We start from the raw sequence: 21,312 nt of genomic DNA, 5'->3' as shown, positions 1-21,312 counted from the left end.
TTTCTTTCTATTAAAAAATCAACATATCTGCTTTACACATCATGCACAATGCTTCTGCATGAGTCGGCACATGACCCAAGAAGATCCACTGCACCCGTTTTGCATTTCGTCTTTAAAAAATACAGCTGCATTAGCAGCAGTTCATTGGACTCATATGTCTTCCCCAGTGCTTCCTAATGCATTAAGAGAACTTTCTGCTTTGGTGTTTGGCTAAAATCCCTGCAGGACAACCGGAGTTGCCCCAGCCACACAGACACGGGGCAGGAGAGAAACAAAGAAACCATCAGATGGGAGGAGGTGACAGGGTGCAAAGAACTGGCCAGAGGACCATGACCAAAAGGCAGGGGGCAAAGCAACACTTCCTCCCAACCCAGAAGGGTGAGCAGAGGCTGTTACGCCTCCTATAACACCAGCAATGGAAGAAGCTGCAGATACTTCGTGCTCCAAAGCCTGGCTCCTGCCAACCACCCAGCACACAGCAGCAACGCATTAATTATATATATCTCTTTCCAAGAATGACCTGGTAACTGTAAAGAAAGTAACTATATAATTATACTTTACTACTGCTTTTGTTGGACTCATGCTGTAATTACAAAGTAGTCGCTAAGGAAAACCAGCCCACTGGTTTTGCCATGAGCAATTAATGCAGGTTACCAACATGATGGTTACACAGGGCCAACACTAACATTGGCACCCAACCGTGCTATTCATCTATCGGTTGTGGCTCCCCCATAATGAGTGCTCTGCCTCGTATTGCACATCCAGAAGCATGAGAAACAAATTGCATCAAAACCCCAACTGTGCTACTGAAAGGAAAACCCAAGGAGCAGAGGAGCAGATACCTATCGTGTGTTATGGTTCCTTTCCCTTGATTTCTGGTTTTGGCAAGAAGGCAGAGCTGGCTCTGCTCTTGCTCCATGGGTTTGTGGCTGAGTACCTCTGCCAGCCATGGGTCTTGTGTACACCTTGCTTTCCTCATCCCTTGGATGTGGTTTTCCTATTGCTGCTCCTCTCCAGACACCATCTGACTGCAGAGATGCAACTATCCCAGGTACCACAACAGCTGGAGCAAGAGTCCTTTGACAATAATATCTTTGGTATCACCTTTTAAGCAGCAGGATTTCATCCATGGCACTTGTACCTTTACACCATGGTCTTCAGCATGAATAACTCCCCACGTCATTTTTTCATCGTTGTGCCTCAAGCCACTGCCCAACTGGCTACTAGCAGCTTTTGTGCCCCATCCAAATGCCTCTTCATCTAACTTACTTTCATAGTAGATAAAGAGCTGCCTCTATGGAGTTATCTTTTTTTTTTCATGGGACAGCCTGTCTTGGTGATATCCTCCATCTGACCCACCCATCTCTTATCTAGAGAAAACACACATTGTGGTTATTTACAACACTAGAAATGATGGGTATCTGCCTTTCATTTGAGGCACAGAAAACACAGGCAAAAGCTCCCTAGTGTTCATGCTGGTTCTGCTGTCGCATGTTAAAAACACCATCAGGAAATCATATTTACCACTGTGTTATTTTCTCAGGCTAGGAGAAGGGTGAAAAGTAGTTGAAATGGATTTGTGAAATTTAAACCACATTTAAAACAAGGCTAGAAGCTACAGCAGGAGGGTCAGCCCTTTGTACTCTTTCCAAGCACATTTGGTATGGGGATTCACACCTCTTCCCACTAGGGCAATAACCATGGCAAGAAGAAGAGTCATGAGGCCAGGACTAAGGAGCAGGTGAGTACAGGAGCACCAGGGTCAGTGGTGGTGCCTTGGGAACTGGTTTCGCACTGGTGAGAAACAGAAATCAGTCTATTGCTCCAGTTGGACCAGACTTAAAGGCATTGGAATAGGAGCAATATTTGCAGTGTATCTTCTATACCGGGTTATAAAACCACAACTAAGGACTCCAAGTTTGCAGGCTGCTTCTTACAATTACAGCCTCTTTGGTTCCAGTGGTGGTTGTCCCTTGTCCTTGCCTGGAAAAGTGGCCATGTTTCCCTGTCTCTTCCTGCTTTCTCCATGCTGGGAAATGCTAAAACCTCTCCAGATACCAATATTTTCCCAAAACACTCAGCAAGTCTGGATCCTTATGGTAAACTATGGGTAAATGCTGGTGGTGGGTCACCTGCACTGTCTTACAGTGGAAAGAACAGGGAATGCAGTAAACCGTAGTCCTGCAGGTGAACCTTAACCAGCTGTAGCTGAAACTTCTTCGCCCTTAAAAGCAAAGCAAGACTCTTTAGTCGAAATTAGATGCATCAGCAAGACATTTAGGCTTCATGTCACTAAGAGATGCTAATGACAGCCTGCAGGTATCCTCCACCCAAACCTCTTTCATATCCTACCTTGATGGCTGGTGTGAATGGTGGCTCCACATTCTCACCTGTCTTTTCCACCTGTGACAACATTTTCACGAGTGTGATATAAACTTTGCTGCAGTTCAGTTCTGGAGCATTTTATTTCAAGTCTGGAAATAAAAATCAAGACAAAAGGGATCTTCAGCTATTAAAAAACCCAGGTTTTGCTACAGCTGAGGCTGCTTTTGGCTACTACTGCCTTCTGTCATGCCACAGTGAAGTAGATGTCCCATCCTCTGAGTCACCAAGCAGAGGGCATCTATCCCAAAGATACCCCACAACTATGTGAATGCACCAAAGCCATGTTCTTCTATTTCAGGTTAGAATTACAGATTTAACTGTAATTTACCATACTTGATTCTTCAGCATCCAATCTTTTCCTTGTTTTCAGCATCCCCACATTTTTCATTTTCTTTCTCCATCACATATTCATCAGATGCTGTATAAACAAGTGGAGATTGAAAGTGTCCCCGTAACATTTTACTTATTCTGTGACTTAATAATAAAAAGCACATTGAATAGAAAGGCTAGAGTTCAATTTCTGGGCTCTGTTGCCATTTGCAAGCTCTACCGTCCTACAGCTCCTTGCTTGAAATACAGCCACCCATTCAGCTTTATGCTAGCTCTGGAGCAATAAACCTGCACTTTGCCAGAGGAATTTTAAATCGTTCTACACCAATGCAGAGATCTTTAAAAAATAGATTTTAAAATGCAAAAAAGTAAGGGTCAAAGTGAAACTTTTGGATTTTACTGAGTGGGTCTGCAAATTCTCTACCTTTATAAAGAAAAAAGTCAATTGCTTTCAGAAGTGAAAATGGCCTCTTTTTATTGATAAAGATTTTTATTTAATGTGCCTGAAGACCCCAGTTGGATGGGGCTGGTCTAGTGGAAGGTCATGCTTGGTCATGACAAGGGGTTGGAACTAAATGATCTTTAAGGTCCCTTCCAACCCAAACCATTCTGTGATTCCATGCAGTATTCAAGTTGGTGAACAAGAATTCACCAAAGTGATCTACCATCAGTGGAAATCTCCATCGTGTCGATGCATTTAACAATTTAGATTACAGGAGCCTATAACCTAGATTCTGTTCCTGGGGCTGGGTCTGTGCAGGATGCCTGGGCAGCTCTCAAGAGTTCTCACTGTGGCCAATGGGCACAAGGATGTGACCCTCTGCTCTGCACCAAGGGAACATCATAGATCTGAGCATTTCGGTGGGTGGTGGAGGTTTATTATCTGGGAGGTGTCACAGTGCAATGCACAGGGCACGGAGGGGGCACCTCCCATGTCCCATTACACGTGACTTACCCTGTTTTTCCTCTGTATTCTCTTTGTCTGCCTCGGATTGAGGCTCCCTGGAGGAGAGCCCACTTCTGCGCAGTGCAAAGCACCACAGAGGCCTGCCTGCACCTGGGTTTCTAGGAGTGAAATTAAGCAATTACAAATTGTTACTCTCATTTTTTAGCAATTTCATGCTAAAGTTCTGTTTTTCTTCAAAGCTAAAGGTCAATGATTAATTCAAAACTTACATTTTCCTGAAAATTATGGACTGGGGAAATAATGCAGAAGCAGTGAGAACAATTCCAGACTCTGTTATACCTTTGTAAACCTGAAATAGCTCACTCCATTTGCACCATGTCTCTGCCTTCTGATTTTTCCTGGCCTTTTCCAGGGCTGTTACAGGGGTCACAGCTGCAACACTGGCTTCCTATGGAGCTGTGAATCCATTGCCTTCCCACTTGGATGAGCTGAACGGGACACCAGCACTCACAGCCCTGGAAGCATCTTACCTTGCATTCAAAGTTACCTAAAGTCCTTTCAGCGGAGGGGGTGGTGACGGGTTAAAACTTAAACAGGGGAAGTTTAGATTGGATATAAGGAGGAAATTCTTTCCTGTGAGGGTGGTGAGGCACTGGAATGGGTTGCCCAAGGAAGTTGTGAATGCTCCATCCCTGGCAGTGTTCAAGACCAGGTTGGAGAGAGCCTTGGGTGTGAGGTGTCCTGCCCATGACAGGGGGGGTTGAAACTGGATGATCTTAAGGTCCTTTCCAACCCTAACTATTCTATGATCCTATGATTCTATGTATCAGATGCTGCACTGATTTAAACCTCCCTGGGTGAAGGTGTTGTGGACACAGGTACCTGTGAGAGACTACATTATGTTTTAGCAGAGTACAGATTTTACAATCCATTATGGTCATTGCTGTGTTTTTATTATTATTTGTGTCTTGAAAAATAAGATGTTTAGCTAAGCTTACTAATTACTTGAAACTCGAATCATTTAAGCTGTCTAACCTTGTTCAGGATAATTATTTCTATCCATTATCCATCATGCTAAAAAATGACAGCTCTGGGACAAGGAGGCTTTTCAAGCAAATGTTTTAAGACAGTGTTTTAGGTTGCAGGCACTGGCAAATGTTAATTAAATTAGATAAACAATGACTCAGAGTAGCTGCTATACTGAAAAGAAAGATGGGAGGTAATGGAGGAAGGAATTTGGCAGCTCAGAGGTCGAAGCAATATTTTTGGAACTGAGAATCTGTCCCTTGAGCAAGTACTTCGCCTGAATTCAACAGGATGAATTGAACTGGTGCCCTTTCAGTTTTACACCTTTAGACAGCATTTATGTGGGTTTGGTGAGTGCATTTCTGCCAGGGCATGTGGTTTATGCTACCCGTCCAAGGCGTCTTCCAAGTCCATCTGCCAGCCTTGGCCATGCAGTCACAGGAGGACCAGCAGCCCCACAGCAGCCCCTTCCTTGGGTAGAGCCAGTAAGTGCTGACCCAAGATGCATGTTGAATAGTCCCATTTGTGCACTGCGTTGAACTAAGCAACTGCAAGAATAAGGGTCCAAAAGTGACCTGCAGGTCTGGAAACACATCTTCTGATACTTCCTGTGACATAGATATCCTTAATTTCTACAACAATACGGCTTGATATTACTTAGTAATACTTAATACAACAGTTATTATCTTGTGCAGTAACAATCTGAAAATCAAAGTGCTGAAAGGAAGGTTTTTCTACTGAGGACTTGCTGTACTAAAGATCCCAAGTCAAACACCTAGATTGGAGTTTTGCATCTACCAAAAGAGAAAAGGCTGAGGATGAGATCCTTATTTTTGCTGTGAAAGCAAATGACTTGCCAATATGAAGGGGTTTCTGGCATCCCATGCTGACCCTCTCTAGTCCTGCAGGGTGAGGGGGCTTTCTCTTCAGAGGAGTTTTGGAGAGGATTTGTTTTGCTGCTGCATCTATGGAGTTTGTATAGGGAAACAAAAGTCCATGAGTGCAGCAGGGGTGCACCTGTATAGGGGTGGAATGAAGGAAAAGAGAGAAAAAAGTCATGCAACACACTTAAAACAACTTAAATTGTGCTACAATTGTGCTACAAGAGTATATGGGCCACCTATCAAAGTTCGTAAGCTTCAGTCTTTTACATATTTTAGCTCAACAGAAGCTTTTACATTTGTTCCAGAGTTCTGAGGGTCTTTTGGACCCAGCTACATTAGGAGACAATGGAGCCTTCACTCTGCTAGCTCCATGACCATCACCTACCTGTGATGGTAGGTTATTCCCCTATAGGGAATAACCAACACTGACTCTTTTAGTGGCTGGGGAGCAAAGGCTTTGAGAGTGAGTAAGAAGTCATCAGAGAGCAAGCCAGCCAGCTATAGCTCTCCCAAATGAAACCCAGAAACTGCTCAACTATTCTAATTCCTGCACATCTCAGGTCATGTTCCTTCAAGCATTCAGCTGACTTGCCTTTCTTCCTGGGAACAGTGGTACTGCAGTCCCTTGCCATGCATGGCCCCTGATGGAGGACCTGTGGTGCCCTCACCCTCAGCATCCCTGTGATTCAGACAAGTGTTGTTTTTTTTACTGCAGAGATACTGATCTGTCCAAACTTTTTTCACCTGCTCTGATCATTTCAGCTCCTTGGGGACACACACCTCCATGCCACTGTCCAACTAATTAGTTGCTTCACTGGCTGCATTCTGCAGTTCTTCAGTGATGGATCCCCATCTGACATCTTATGACAACTGATTAGTAAAGTAGGCCACGAGTTTAAGAAATATGTAATTTGGGCACCACTTACTGTTAACTGTTTGTACGCTCTTTTTTTGTTTCTTTGGTTTTAAGACATTTTACCCTTCAGTGTAAATACCGAAGGATGAGAAAAAGGTTGTGAACTGGCAGTTTTACAAAGCAAGATGCAATAAATCTTAAGATCCCTTCAATAACAAGCCTTGAAGAGGCAATAAGGGAATATATGTCCTTACTGCAGCACTATATATTACGGAAGTCTAGATACCAAGGCAAAATCCAAAACTGCTAGTCTGTCCTGTAGTCCTGGGCCAGAACGATACGCAAGCTAATTAATGAATTAGGATAAAGTCGAAACAACCTGCCTTCACCCCAGCATCCCCCTGCCAGCAGAGCAGGAAAGAAACAATAAATAAAACTTGAAGGTTGAAGCAATGAACACTCCTCTCCAGGTTAAAAGGATGTCAGCAAGCTACAGCACCACAGTGGTTAAATGTCGTTGAAGATTTGACTGCCTTTGGTCTGGGATTTGCTCTCACTTGAGAGCTGGTCAAACCAATCTTTCCAAAACACTGACTTCTGAACTTTTGCCAGAGGTGCCTCTCTCCAGTGACCAGGCAGGCGACATGCTAAACCTGTCAGTTCAGAATAAGCAGAAAAGTGTGCACTCACCATGGGGAGGGCATTTAAAGGCACAGGTTTCCTTCCATGGGTGAGATGGAGGGCTTGCATAGGTACCAGGAGGCTTGCAAATATGAGGAGACAGTGGTGGGTCCCCATTGCCAGTAGGCTGATATGCATCCTGCTGGGGTGAAGTGAGTTACCTTGGCTTTAAAATCTGTCCTTTCTAAAAGAAAGAGCTCTGCTCTTGCAGGATGATGCAAAATCTGATTTCACTGAAGTCTGAAAGATAAAGGGAAAGAAAGAATAACAGCCAGGTTGTTACCAAAAGGAAATTATAAATAAACCCTTGTGTTTTGTGTTCATACACAGGCCTCCTCTATCTAAAGGTCTTCAACAATTTCTGATCTAAGCAACCCTTAATCACATGTTCAGACTTCCTGTTAATTTTGAGGATGCTGCAACCACTGGTAGCACAGGTTATGATCACATTACTGCAGTGGCCACTCCAGAGTGTTATAAGAGACAATCAGTCAACAGGAGCCACCAACGATCCTGATTTTAGCACCATGGTTTGGAGGAAGAGTCACAAATTCTTCTCTTGAACCAAAAAGTCCCAATGTCATACAGCAAAGGAGTGTTTCTTTGCTCTTTCAAACAACCACCTTTAAAGAAGTCCCCTCTCCACACATGACTAAACTAACATCCACCATGAACCTCTGATGCCTGATCAGCATAGCTAGACTGCTCTAACTGGGAAGCTGAACACTGTTTCACAGTGACCTATGCACAAACAGGACTCACACGAGACCCAGAGCTGAAACAGCTCTGCTGCCAACTGCCCAAGGTCCCATCCCACCAATGGAGATGATGACATGATGACGATCCACTCTCATCTTTCCAGGTCCCTGTTTTTATAGAACACCACATACACCAGGCACTGCCAACTCACCTGCAAGAAGCAACATGTGAGCAAAGTTTAAGCCTGCATCTTTACCTTGGGGCATCAAGTCTGCCAAGACGTATTTCCAGCTCTTTCAATATTTATACACAAGTGAGGGTAAGCATTTTCAGTGCTGGCAAGGCACAGAAAACAAACATGTCTATTTTCTACCACTCACAATCATGCCAATACCAGGAAGAAATACCAATGCTGAGTCAAGATAACCTGAGATACACACAAGAGGTAAGTGAAGTCGAACCCAAGTGAGACAGTTGTCAGTATGCAGAGGACAGAATTTGGAAGAGGTTTTGGTTAAACCACACATTCATGATTAAACTCCTATTAAAGAAAAAAAAGAAAACAGGAGAAGAATCCACAAGTACATTCAGCTCTCTCATAGCAGCAATTAGCACTTCCAACCATACCCAGTTGGCTGGGAGACTGCATCCCATCCTGGCAGATACTGACCTGGCTTTAGTTTTTCACACCTTGGTCACTTGGCTGTACTACAGCAAACAATATACCTGGGCATGAAGCCTGCAGCACTTACGAAACTCCAGATAGTACAAAATGTTACAGAAAATCTCTTCAGTGACGTTCACTGACACGAATACGTTACATCTATCCTCAACTGTCTACCATAGCTTCATAATTTTAATTTGGAGACATGTTCAAGTTTTTGACCTTTTTCTTTCTGATGCTCCTGAAGCATGGTATGTGCCTGAAACTATCTGACAAACTGTATGAAACTATTGGATAAAAACCATGGTCAAGAAACATGCTTCTTTGGGGCAGTAGAAGCCTTTACAACACAAGTAAAGCTTGCCTATGTGGCGGACTTCACTTCTGCATGAGCATGGTATGGACTTGCTTAATCATAGATAATTGTGCATGCTGTAAACAGGAGTCATCTCCCTCCCTTAGCCACGAGTGCTTGTAATTGCTTGATGCATATGTGCTATAAAATATATAAATCAGCAAAGCTCTGGAGTAAGCCACTGAGCTCTCCTCCAGTGTAAATTTGGTTGGAGGTATTCCTCGTGTTGGCATTCATGGCCCGTGCAAACCCCCACTTGAAACTTGATGCAAGTAAGCAGATAAAAGAGTTGCAAGCTGCTGAGACATCCAGCAAGATGCAGCCAAAGGGTGTTCCCAAATGATGTTTTCTGCATCTCCTATTTGTAACCAGTTTACAGCAAGTCAATTTTTAGTTATTTCAGATGAAGAACAATTAGACCACCACATTTGTTTAAAATCATTAGGGGCGGCTACATCTCACCAGATAAAATCTCTTTCCTCCCAGATCTGAAGTTTTGGAGCAAAGATCAAACAATTCTGTGTGCAACATCAGAAAAGCTATAGACACTACTGAGCTGTAGGTAAATCATAAGAAAACCCTTTGTGGTTACACTCAACTTCTTGATTTGTCTGAATAACGCCGGTAAGAAGTGAAGCCTTTCTCTCAGATTTCCAATATGTGGCTGACAAAAAGAGCAGGTGAATATTTCATTTCTAATAAGTTTGGCAGGCTCACAGAGAGGACTCCCTTAGAGATACCAAGAAGTGCAAGTCCTCAGAGAAATTTGTTTTTGTGAGCTGCAAATGTATGTTTGGTCAGAGTTTTGGCAAGCAAATCAAGCTAGTTCTTGTCCTATGTAAGCCCTTTACGTCATGCCCTAGAAACAACAACAGCTGTTAATTATTTATCAGCTGATGAACACTGGCCTGTTAATTGCAAAACATTATAAAATAGATTAGGCAGCGAAGCTCAATATGTATGCAAGCAGGGTTTTTTGCTCTGCATTGGATGTGACTTGATTAAGTATGCAATTTTAGGTCTCTCTTTAATTTACAGGAACTACCTTCACTAGTGATTTGATCTCAGAAACTCTAACGGACCTACAATCTTTAAGTAAGTTTACTAAAAATTGAAAGGTTTTCCAGATTTCAAGTTTTTGAGCCCCTATCATGACTCTAATCTGTCATGAAGATAAGACCTCTAGTATCTGCTACGTATTCTTCTAGTATTCTTCTATGCAGTCATCGTGTTTTGGACCAAACAATTAGAGCTCCTTCAGAAGGGGAAGCGCTAATGAGCAAGGAAAAGACCATAACATTCAAGAGATTGCTTTCTCCAACCTTTTTCATGCTAAATCTTATCCTCTACATTACATTCTTGTCATTCAATACTCTTTGGTGGTGCCATCAGAAGACCAGGGTAGACAGTCAGTGACACACCTGCGTTACAGGTCCCACTGGCTCCTTTCTTGGTCTGTTGACAAGAAAACCACAATTGATTTCATACCAATAAAATAAAAGTTTCCAAATTTCTGATCACCTCCCTTGTGCCAGTGGGGTATTTTCATCCTATTAAATTGTTCCTGACATACAACAGTCTCTTTCACATACAAAAGGGCTATACCAAGGTGAGGAGAATATATACACAAAAGGTGTTTTGAAAGGCTGTGCAGGGCTACCTGGTGAAGGACTTCTGGGAAGGATTCCCTGTGCTGTTGTCCACCATGCAGGCATTTTGATATATGTGAGCATGAGTGGCCTGATATCAGCATTGAAATTATCTCTTACAGTTGCTCATTTTCATCTGCTTGCCCGTTACCCATCATGCTGGGTAAATGCAACAACCGTGCTTGTTGGCCTTCTAACATCATCAATCTGAGGGCTCACAAGGAGAATCTTGCTCTTAAACCCTCATCTCTGATGCATGGTCTCCTTCACTTTTTAAGAAGGAAGGTGATTTTTCATGGCAAAGGCAGACATCCCAAGAGGCCAGTGCTTATTGACCGACATGCAATAAGGTGGATCTTAAACCAGTGCACACTTGAGTAGGTTGATTGATTAAATGAAGCCTCGCCGGTGCACGCCAGACAAGAAGAACAGTAGAAGAAGGGATATGAGATGATTTAGGAGCTGTCCCAGCTGTGAAACCCTTTAAAGTCTGGTTCTCAGACCTGCAAAACAGAGAACATTATTTGCATGCAGATCAAAACCAGTCCCGAAGATGGTGAGACACTTCCATCAGGGTTTCATCTTACTTGATGGACGCATTGTGCCAGTTACAAATCACTGCATATTCTAGCAGTCAAGCAGCTAGAAAGGGAGAGAGACCATGGGCTCTGACAAGCTTCCTGCCGTGCTTGCTGGAGCAGCTTCTTTCACTTCCATTGCATTTCGGCACTACAACTCTTTGGGTTAGCAACCTCCCAAAGAAAAACCTTTAAGCTTTTCAGAAAATAGTACCAAGCCATACCCGTCCTTGAAGGAAACAAGTTAAAAAAACTAAAACAGATGCATGCAAGCTTGGTTTTAAGCAACAGGGGAGGGTGGGAACAGTGTGCTTGTTGCTTTTTACTCTAAATAGCATCAGGAAGCCTTGCAATCCCTGAATTAAAAAGGAAATAAACTTTCAACGCAGGTTGTGGGACCAGTAGTTTATACACTAAAGCAATATGCACATTTAACAACCTGAAAATGAAACAGCTCTGCACTGCACAGCCAGCCACGCAGAAAATAAACAAAGCCCTTGGAGCAATGTCCTGGAAGGTTTCTGCTCCCAACTCAGACCAACATTTGCATTGTAGGATGAAGGTGTGACTGCAGGGAGGCCTATGGTCCTCCAGCTGGGACCCAAGAGGTGGGTAAGAGGAGCCAAGCCCCAGCCCTCTCGCCACGAAGCCAGGGTCAGCCTTGCCCTGAACGAAGGTTGCTGGAAGGGGGCCATAATTCACAACATCCTTTAAATGGTTAAATGGACTACACATGTGTTAGAGTGCTCCTGGAGTGGCGAATTTAGAGTGCTGTATTCTATTTAAATAATAAATGTATTTTTTTTCTTTTTCTTTATTTTTTTTTACAGGACTTGCACAGCCTGTAAAGTGTCTTCAAGTATAGAAAATCCCCAATTGCTCTGAATCTGCAATCACCCTGACCACTGGGCTGCAGCCATCTAAACCAGAGCAGAACTGGGGTAAAAATGAAAGGGTATTCATAAAAATATCCCCCATGTAAGATAACCTTAAGTGTTTTCCAACAGCATCTGAACCAAGAGGGGCTTGAACTCCAGTTTTCATAGGTACTGCTTAGATCTCTGAATGCTCCTCATGTTCTTAATCACGTCTGCTCCAGAGATGAGGCTATGAATAATTAACTATGCCTCCAACATTACAGTCATAGATTATGGTGGTGGTGACTTGTGGACTGCCATGCGCAGCATAAACCATTTAGGAAACTCTGTTATCCACTTTCCCTTTATATTTGTCTTGCAATCACTTACCGCTTAAAAGGGTAAATCTTTCATAGCTTTAATTAAAGCATTTAAAATAATTTACACTGAAATTGTATGTGCTTGGGTCTGTCAAAATTGATGCTTTAATAACATGTCATCCCTTTTTTCGATTGCCCTGAAATCTGTTAAAATTACCACTAATCTAATTGGGAACAAAGTTGTCAAATGCATGCAGCTCTGACAGTTTGTCTTTCTGCAAACTGCCGACAGATTGCAAGTTACGCATGTGTTGAGCAGATGGGTAAGTTAAAAGGAACACAAAAAAAAAGCAATTTATTAAATCACCTGGAACCAGCAGCTCCATTCCAAAAATAGTGAGAATGAAATATAGCAAGAGCTAGGAGAGTTGGCACTGGAATATGCCAGAAGGTACCAGTTACAAAACAAGATAAACATTTTGAGAAGCCTCAGCTGTGTTGCAGAATAATGAGGCGTTATTTAACCCGATATAGATTACCAGCAGAAATTAATTTAGGGTGCAGGGTTTTGTGAGAGTGTGTGAGAGTGTGTGCGTGAGGGTTGGGTTTTTTTAAGGATTTCTTCTTTTTTTTTTTTTTAATCCCTGTGTTTTAACTCTTTCATGTCTGAAACACAAGTCCCCCATCTCTCTCCCTCAGCCCCAGCAGGGCTGCTGGACCCACTTCACATCCCCATGGTGGAGGCTGACGTTTCCTTCAGCATCCTCCTACACCTTCCCTTCCACTGGCATCTCCCTCATATTTGAGAGAGGCTAAGGTTGCACGTTCCTCAGAGACAACTTGGCCACTGATGTCATTGGGTTTGGCAGTCCCATACCAGCCCACAAATACTTTCTTTGGAAGGAAATGTGAAGAGGAGGGAGGCAGAGATGGCACCTGCAGGGACAACTGGCCCATCCACTCCAGTTCCTCCCTTTGCAATCCCTTCCTTGGACCTCCAGCTTTCCCCACATTAGCCCCACTGCTACTCCTCTGCTCCCTGCCCATCCTTAATGTTCTGATCTCTCTGTCCCTCACAAGAAGGTAGGAAACTGAGACGAGTTCCAGGGTCATCATGGGGGTCCAGTCCTCCCCACACAAGTCCACCAGCCCAGGCGGTGTTTATACAGCACTTAGGAAAAAGCAGACTTCATTCTTGGTTGCTCCATAAGCACTTCACTGTTCACCAGCATTTATTATTAAAGAACAAGATCAAGACTAAACAGGAGCGCAGAAGCACTAGATAAGCATGATTCACCTGCTGAGGCCACCACGGAGGACAGCAGGGTGAAGATGCTCATGTTCTTCCCCTAGATCAGCGCCAGCTCAGCAGGAAGGATGAAGGCATGAGGCTTCATCATGTCACTTTCATTCCCTGAAATACTCTTTCCAACATTTAGCGGTGTTGTGGGCAGGCAGTGACTGTTGTGCTTTGTGGCTCTCTAATCTCCTGCATAGCTTTGCCAAAAGACCAGCACCAAATCCTGCCTACGGCAGCCAGGTGGACAAAAGAGAGGAAGGACAAACCCTAAACACCACATCACCTTGAGTCCATGGAATACTCCTTGGTCCCACAAAAAGAGAGGTGAGCTCCCACGACTACAAAATACATTAGAAAAGAGACCCTCTCAGCAACTTTATGAACTAACTTTATAAGCCACAGTTTAAATGGCTACGGCATCATTTCGGCAAATGGAGATACACTGATTTAAACCAGCTGACAACCTTTGGCCCATAAGGCAAGGTAATAGGTACCCCTTTCCAGGGAGCAGGGAGCTGGTGCCATTTCATATATGTGTTCAGGGAGGAGGAAAGATCATAAAAAGAATTGCAAACTGGGAGGTTACAAGTAGAATTGCTTCTCCCTCCCTTTTTTCCCCCCTCTTTTACCTAAGGAACAAGCATTTTGACCCCTTCTTTCCCATAGAAAACTTGGGAAGGAAAGTCTGCCTAATTTTCCTGCAGTTTAAAGATGTCTTTACGTTCTGGCATGAAGATGGATGAGGCACTCTCCTGCAAAAGTGATGGAATTCCTTGTGTAAAAATTAGATTTATAAGTCTCAATGAGCAAGAGAGATGAAAATCTAGCCCTAGGTAACATTACCGCACTCAGCGTGCCATCAGGCAAAATATGACCCTTAATGCAAGATTAAAAGGATAGAATGTAAACCAGTGAACAAGCATGGTGAGCCTAAAATTGTGACTATGAAAGCCAATGAAAAAAAATGAACTCTCAAGGCAGAGTGAAAACATTTCAGGTATTTCTAGAGGGGTCAGGTCAGCCCCTGCATTCCTGAGCTCCTGCGCAGCAGGGATGGAGGCAGAAGGTGCAATTAAACAACATTTATGCCTCCATGTCCAAAAGCCAGAGCTTTTCTGACCCCTGCTTAGCTGTTTCCCCGCAGCTGGCCTGTAGCAACCAGGAAAATCGCATCCTTCCTCTCTGCCTTGTCCCAGGGTCCTTCCCCAAATCTCCTTCCCTCTTATGTGCCCCTCTCCTTGTACAGCACAAAGGGAGCACTGGTGCTGTCCCACACTTTCCTTTTAACTTTCAGCATAGTTTAAATGGACATTTCCCCCTTCCCCATATCCAAGCAGGTCATCATTTAGAGTCTGTGATTTATTTAATGGTGGTTTTAACCCCACTTAGAAATAGGCTGCTTTCTTGATTTATTGATTCCTTCTTCCCCTTGTTAATTTGACTCATTTCTTTGGAAATTATTCATAGTTAATCATGGTAAGAATAAAATTAGTTATAGTGCCCACTTTGCTGCAAAGGGAGCGTAAATAACTTTTAAAGCGAATCGGAAAGAAAAACATGTTAAAGCAAAGAAAAAAGAAAAAAAGGGAAAAGCCAGAAGAATATATGAAAAATGACGATAATCCAAAGGGGGCAGTAAATTAAACCTCTCCACTGTTACTGGTTAGAGGAAGGCACAAATTTACATTCTGCAGGAGCATGGCTTTTACAGCAGGCTCTCCTCAATTGAATTTTCCATATCTTCTGGGAAAAACACCATTTGGAAGATAAAATCTCCCACCACTCCACCACCACTGCCACCATTCAGAAGATTAAAAAACCCCGCCAACTATGTTGTGAGCCTTTTGTGCCCACTAGAGGAATGTAAAACCATTATATTTAAGTATCATAATGGCCAACATATGCTTTTTCTTAGAAATGACACCACCATCTGGATTAAGTTCTCCTGATCATTTCAGACAATGTTACGATTATGATTTTTTCCCCTTCTTCAGGAGAATGAACTGCCCAGAAAGCAACAACAGCTGCAGATGGGGAATATTTGTTTTTCCCTTTTTCCACTTCTGGAATCCTCAAAAGAAGTGGTAAACTCTTTATTGTACTGAAATCATTTGATTTCACTTGTCAACTGATCATGGAAGCCTACCTGGGTACACCCCAATATTAAGCCTGCAAGACTCCTGTCGCCTTACAACTTCACTACTACACTTAATAAAGTATGTAATTGCCATAATGATAAAATTACACCATCATAGCCTTTGCGGCAGTGTCTTCACAACCATATCAGTCGTTAAATATTACAGTGACTGGTACAGGGAGAAAGAGAACCAAACTTAACCCTTTGCTGACTGAGGGCTTTTCAGCACACTGGGGTACAAGGGGGAAGTCTTCTCACCTGACCGACTCCTTACCAGCCCCGTGGCTATTGTTGTGGACGTCGGAGACCTTCTGGGCCACCACATCCAACTGGCTTTAACTGGAAATGGGCACGCCGGGATAATTGATGTGCTCAATCTGACCATGCACAGGTGGCAGGGAGACGGCATACAGCAGCTTCTCGGGTTTGCTAGTGCCATCTGTTGCCACAGGAACATCTGTCGTCAAGGTCACCCTGTCACCCTCTGTTAAAGTTACAGGTTTGGCGAGTAGAACAATGTCACCTAAAAAAAAAAAAAAATGAAATGAGTAAAAGTGGAAACAAACAGGAGGGAAATTAAAAAGGGGAATATTCCTTATAACATCCCAGAACAGAAGGAGAGAACAGGATAAAAGTCAGCCCTTCAGTTGAGAGGCAGGAGATGGATTTATCAAAATAGCTTGGGAAAATGGTTTTGCTTTAGGTTTCAGATGGAGACAGGATATTTACAACAGGAAAAGCTGCAGAGGTATCTATCTCTTTTGTTTTCCAATATGCGCCACAATGAGTTTCACTTCAAGGCTGACACTAAGTGGATTCACAACGTTTTTGTCTAATCTGAGCCAGGGTGAGTTTATAGAGGAGCATGTGTATTTATCTGGCTGCATGATTCGTCCAAAATACCGAAGCCAGCTTTGATTTTCTGTTTGGGGAGAGAGAATGACCCAGTTGTTTAGAAAGAACAATTATGTTAATAGATCCAAACGAGCCAATGGACAGAACGCGTTAATGAACTAAACATTAAGCGCAAACGTTGTGTTTTAAGCTGATAGTGATGCTGTAACCTCAGCAACAGAGTTTCTGGCTCCATCAGATTTATTTATGAAGAGCTCCACCGTATCACCCAAGGGCCAGGGCAGTTTTCACATTTACAGAGGAGTAGCCCCAGAAAATTGAGGCTGCTCTAAAATTGAACAATTGCTCTTCTCTGAAGAGGAGTAGCGATTAGATTTAGTCATACCCACTCCATCCTTTTCTATTATAACCCTCCTTGTTCTTAAAAACATATCTGAGTCAGGGTGGCAGCACGAAAGTTGACCTGCCAAAGGCAGAAGCAGACACCAGATTTTATCTGAGGATGTTGCAAAAGCAAGAGAGTAATATCAATCAGCTTCTGTTGTTGTCAGTCAACCTGCTGATGACAATATACAATAGTGGCATTTCTAGCCTGTACTCCACAGGAGCTTGTTTTCTCTTTCTTGCCGCATTATTATGTTGCCAACTGACTTTCAGAAACAACAGGCTCCTATTAAATGGAGAAGGTTGCCAGCAACATCTGAGAATAATGGTTGTCAGGGCTTGGGGTTTTTAAAATTTATTCCCACAACAAAATCTGCACCAATTTGCAAGCTTTCCACCCCATTTGATGGCTCACCTTTGCTATTAACTGTTTTAACACCATTTCTTCACTGCAAACAGAAACTGTCAGTGAGACTTGATGCATTCAATAACTGTTATCTGAGGAAATTAGTCTAAGGAATTGCAGTCATTAAAAATATAAATACAATCAGTTATAGCAAAAATTTTAGTTGTGTTGGAGAAAAATCATCAAAAGAGAAAACAACCAGCCCCTTTCCCAGCACAATGAACATTATCACAACTCACCTGGCTTGGAACACTTGGCATCAGACAAACAATGTGTGCTGTGCTGGAGAAGAAACTGGGTGCGTCTTACTTTTTGGTTGCATCTTTGAAGAAGACTGGGTTTGTGTGAGGTCTCACTGAACAGGGACTGCTTTTCAGATGCTTTCCAAAAGTGATCTGAGATCAAGGAGGAGTGCAGGGGAGAGAGGACCTAGAAACGCAGAGCATGGGAAGGCACTGCAGGCAGCAGCCAGTGTTGCAGGACATCAACCTGCTCTATGTTTTGCTCAAGGGTTACAGAAGTCCACAGTCAAGCCCAAGCTGATTAAATAGATGCAGTGCTCTCATGCTGACTCATTTTTTTTTTTACAAGAAATCCAAACAAATAAAATAAAACAAAGAAGCAACAGCAAAACAGACAAATGCAATTTTTGCCCATGCGGAAAAAAGAGCGCAGTTTCTCATAGTGGCTTGTAAGACTTTTTATAGTCCCATTTTTTAGATGCTCAGCAGGGGATAGTGATGGTCACCTAGGTTGTCCCTCTTGGAAAAGCTTTCTGTTACTGTCTGCCACCCTGCTGCATTGTCCCATTAGTGACATCTGAAAACAGGAGTCTAACAAGCTTTAAAACACCAAGAGCCTTTCAAGAACCAGAGCCCAACCTTTGCTAAACCCATCATATCTGCTCCAGAGAGATGCAGTGGCATGAAATTGCCTCAAGACCCATGATATGGAGATGACCCTCCTGAGCAGAAAGTTACCAGCACCCATTGCTTAACACTGTGGCGGGGGCAAATCAGATTCCTTATGTCCCTAATTATGAGCCTAAGGATGAAACTTTCCAGCCCATACTGACTAGAATACATTGTGGAGTCGGGATGTCAGCCACCAACCAGCACAGTCTGCTTACCGTGAAGCAGGTATTGTTTAAAATAACTTACTTAAAAAGTCTCCAGTTTTATACCAACAATCAAGAGAATAAATAAATACACATCTGGTCTTCTAGGTAGCCTGGCTCACTGCTTTACTTGTTTCTTTCAGCCTGATACCCATTGTGGTCAGAGTACACACCGCTAAGCAGATGAGACGTACAAGAAGAAGACATGTACATCTGAAGTTGTTCATCTAGCAGCAACATTTGGCCTTAATATAGTATCTTTTTTTTTTTTTTAGATTTTAGAGAAAAAGAAACAAACAAAAAAAAACCCACAAACAAACACAAAACCAAATCATACTTTGAGATTTAGAGGAAAAAAAACAGACTCCAATTGCTAGGATGGGTGAAACCCTGTGACTGGCTGCACCTCAGCATCTCGAGCGGACGCCAGCATCCCCCGCGTGCTCCCTGGGGCCAAGCCGGCTCCTTGCCTGGCAAAGCCACTCGGGCTTTTTGATTCACTTGCTTAAACGTCGTGGGCTTGAAAGTTTGGCTTGAAATATAACGTTAGTGGGCTTGTGGTAAAAGCAGCAGAGAGGAGAGGATGACAGGCGGGGCAGAGGGGACTGATTGAAAGCAGGTGTGGAGGAGGAAGATGGGAGGAGGAGAAAGAGGAAAACATGACTGAGTAAGTAAATTCAACGTTATACATATTGAAAAAGAGCACCCATATATAGAGCACCCACCTGTGATCACTGCTTTTAAACATTGTTTTCTCTAATGTGTACCAATAAAGAGGGTTGAAAAATGAGGTATCAAAACAAGGAGTAAGGGGCAGAGGTTCTCCATGGTGTGTAATTCACTCCTGAGAGGCACTGAGGTCCCATAGGAAGAATGATACAGGAGAGGATGAATGTGAGAGCTCATATAGACTTCAAGGTGGGGTTGGTTTCTGGATACAGGTGGAATTTCGTACTTATATGTGTGTACACACATGCAGAGAGAATAAAATACAGCGGAGACCAATGTTTTGGCTAGTTTGGCCTCTCGAGAATCCTCATCGCATTCATTTGACTCCTGCACAAAGCGCAGCCTTCTTCCCTTAATAGCTAAAATACATCCTCAAGCAAACAAGCATTCCACTTTTTAAGGGGAAGGAAATGCCCAGGAAGGTAAATTAAAAGTTACAGGACATTATTAACCATATGAGGCTGCTTTAGGGAAACTGGTGAACAGCTCCCTCCCTCCACACATCTGCACACCTTCAAACCGTCCCCATTCCATACGGCTTTGCCTAGGCTTTTTCACTACATTTTTACTTGATTGTACATATTATTGTCTCATTAACTGCAAAGCTTTCCAGGGCACTGAAAAGGAGAGAGCATTAAAATACACTGAAAAGTCCTGGAGCTCAATTAACACACACCAGGGGGTGCAAGGGGAGGAGAAGGGAAGGGGGGGGGTGGTCAGCTCCAATTATAAAAGGCAAACTTATCTCTTTTTTTTTTCCCCCTAATATCAGCTAATTAGACTTTGACAACCAATTAGCAGATTTTTAGCTTTGCTGAGAATCAAGTAAGCGCTGGGGAAGGAGGAGGCAAGTTAAAACCAAACACGCAAAACGCTCCTCTTGTACCACAGATAGGCTGTCCTAAAACCAAATATCCACAGGGCCAGATCCTGCTCCGGGATTTATAGCCCTTTCAGCTGGCTGTCACGCTGGTTACTCGCAGGTGTAAATTGAGCGTAGGACTTGGCCTGCAAACTTAAGCTCACCATAACTCATGCAAAACCCATGGTGGAGAAGCGCTCTCCAGCTTCCTTGCAAGGTTACATTATAAGTTTTAATAACCCTTCCCCCCCCCCTATTTTTATTCCTACCAACCATGAAGTACCCAGATGATTATTTAGGATTAATGGATTATCAAAAGTGCCAGTTGGCACGCTCCTAGTAAAGAGAGAAAAAAAAAAAGGGGGGGGGGGGGGGAGAAAAAGTGTAACAAATGCAGCTGTTTACTAATAAATAAAGCCTCAGCTGTAACAGAAATAAATTAGATGCGTTTAATTGGTCGACTGCAAACCTCCTCTCTTTATTACAATGCTGCTTCTTGTTATTTTATGATGTCAGGGTAGATGGCAGACTGACAGAGTGTTTATGAATCACAGTTTGCAGATGGCACTCCTGGTTTTTCGGCAGTTATGAGCACAAGTAGCATGAGGACTCAATAGAGGGTTTTTGCCAGGGAGGACCCCCTGAGAATTAGCCACCTTCATTTCTCTGGTGCCAATCTCCCCCCTGACAGAAGCACTATTTCACAAAACCTACATTCAATAAATTACACTCGCCTGGCAAGAACTTGGGAATATTTAACATTCGGAGGACACCGGCGTCTCCATTTGATTTCTATTCATTTCCAGAGGACGCCAGGCGCCGCTTGGAACAGCCCTCGTTTGTGTGCATGCGCGTGTGTTTCCAACCCCAGCTAAGATAAATAAATAAGGTGAAATAAAATGGTTTCTGCAGCCAGGAATATCTTGCGCTGCCTTCAAAATGACTTCAGGTCTCCCGAGGACAGTTTACGGTCTCGTGCCCCGGTCCTCCCGAGCTGCCCTGCCTAATGACAGCTTTGTAATCCTGTTGGGAAATAATCTCACATGGCTGCGCTCGGAGCTCGCGAGCTGTAAAACTTCTGGATGGGAACTCCTTCACCTGGTCAGTTCAACGAGCTACAAGCAAATGCGATGAGGGATACGGTCATAATTGTCAACAGATTTGTAAATTTGTGTCATTAGTTATGCGCATAATGGATTTTATTCTAATGAGCTTGTTCATAAGAATGCCAGCAGGACTTGGCCCCTTTGGAGGAAATAAACTACAAACTTTGCCCATGCATTTTAAAACACATCAGTGCCACATAAAGGAGGTGGGGGGGAGGGGGATAG

The 21,312-nt window shown here is 43.2% G+C and overlaps 1 long non-coding RNA gene across 2 annotated transcripts; it reads left to right on the top strand.

Moving 5' to 3' along the window:
- The first annotated feature begins 9,740 nt into the window (after positions 1–9,740).
- On the top strand, positions 9,741–17,801 carry LOC133268152 (uncharacterized). 2 transcript variants are annotated; one of them, XR_009742954.1, is made up of 4 exons: positions 9,741–9,882; positions 11,845–12,060; positions 13,689–13,815; positions 17,637–17,801. It is a non-coding gene; the product is annotated as an uncharacterized LOC133268152 (long non-coding RNA). The 2 variants fall into 2 exon arrangements; XR_009742953.1 differs by lacking the exon at positions 17,637–17,801 and having other exon boundaries at positions 13,689–14,648.
- The last annotated feature ends 3,511 nt before the right edge of the window (positions 17,802–21,312 follow it).

This window comes from Pezoporus flaviventris, unplaced genomic scaffold (genome assembly GCF_033815535.1).
Source record: "Pezoporus flaviventris isolate CSIRO_AGI_PZ_B2104156 unplaced genomic scaffold, CSIRO_AGI_Pfla_v1 ptg000013l, whole genome shotgun sequence".
NCBI classification, from domain to species: domain Eukaryota; kingdom Metazoa; phylum Chordata; class Aves; order Psittaciformes; family Psittacidae; genus Pezoporus; species Pezoporus flaviventris.
Note: the sequence above shows the minus strand (reverse complement) of the source record. Positions and strands in the feature narration are given on the sequence as shown.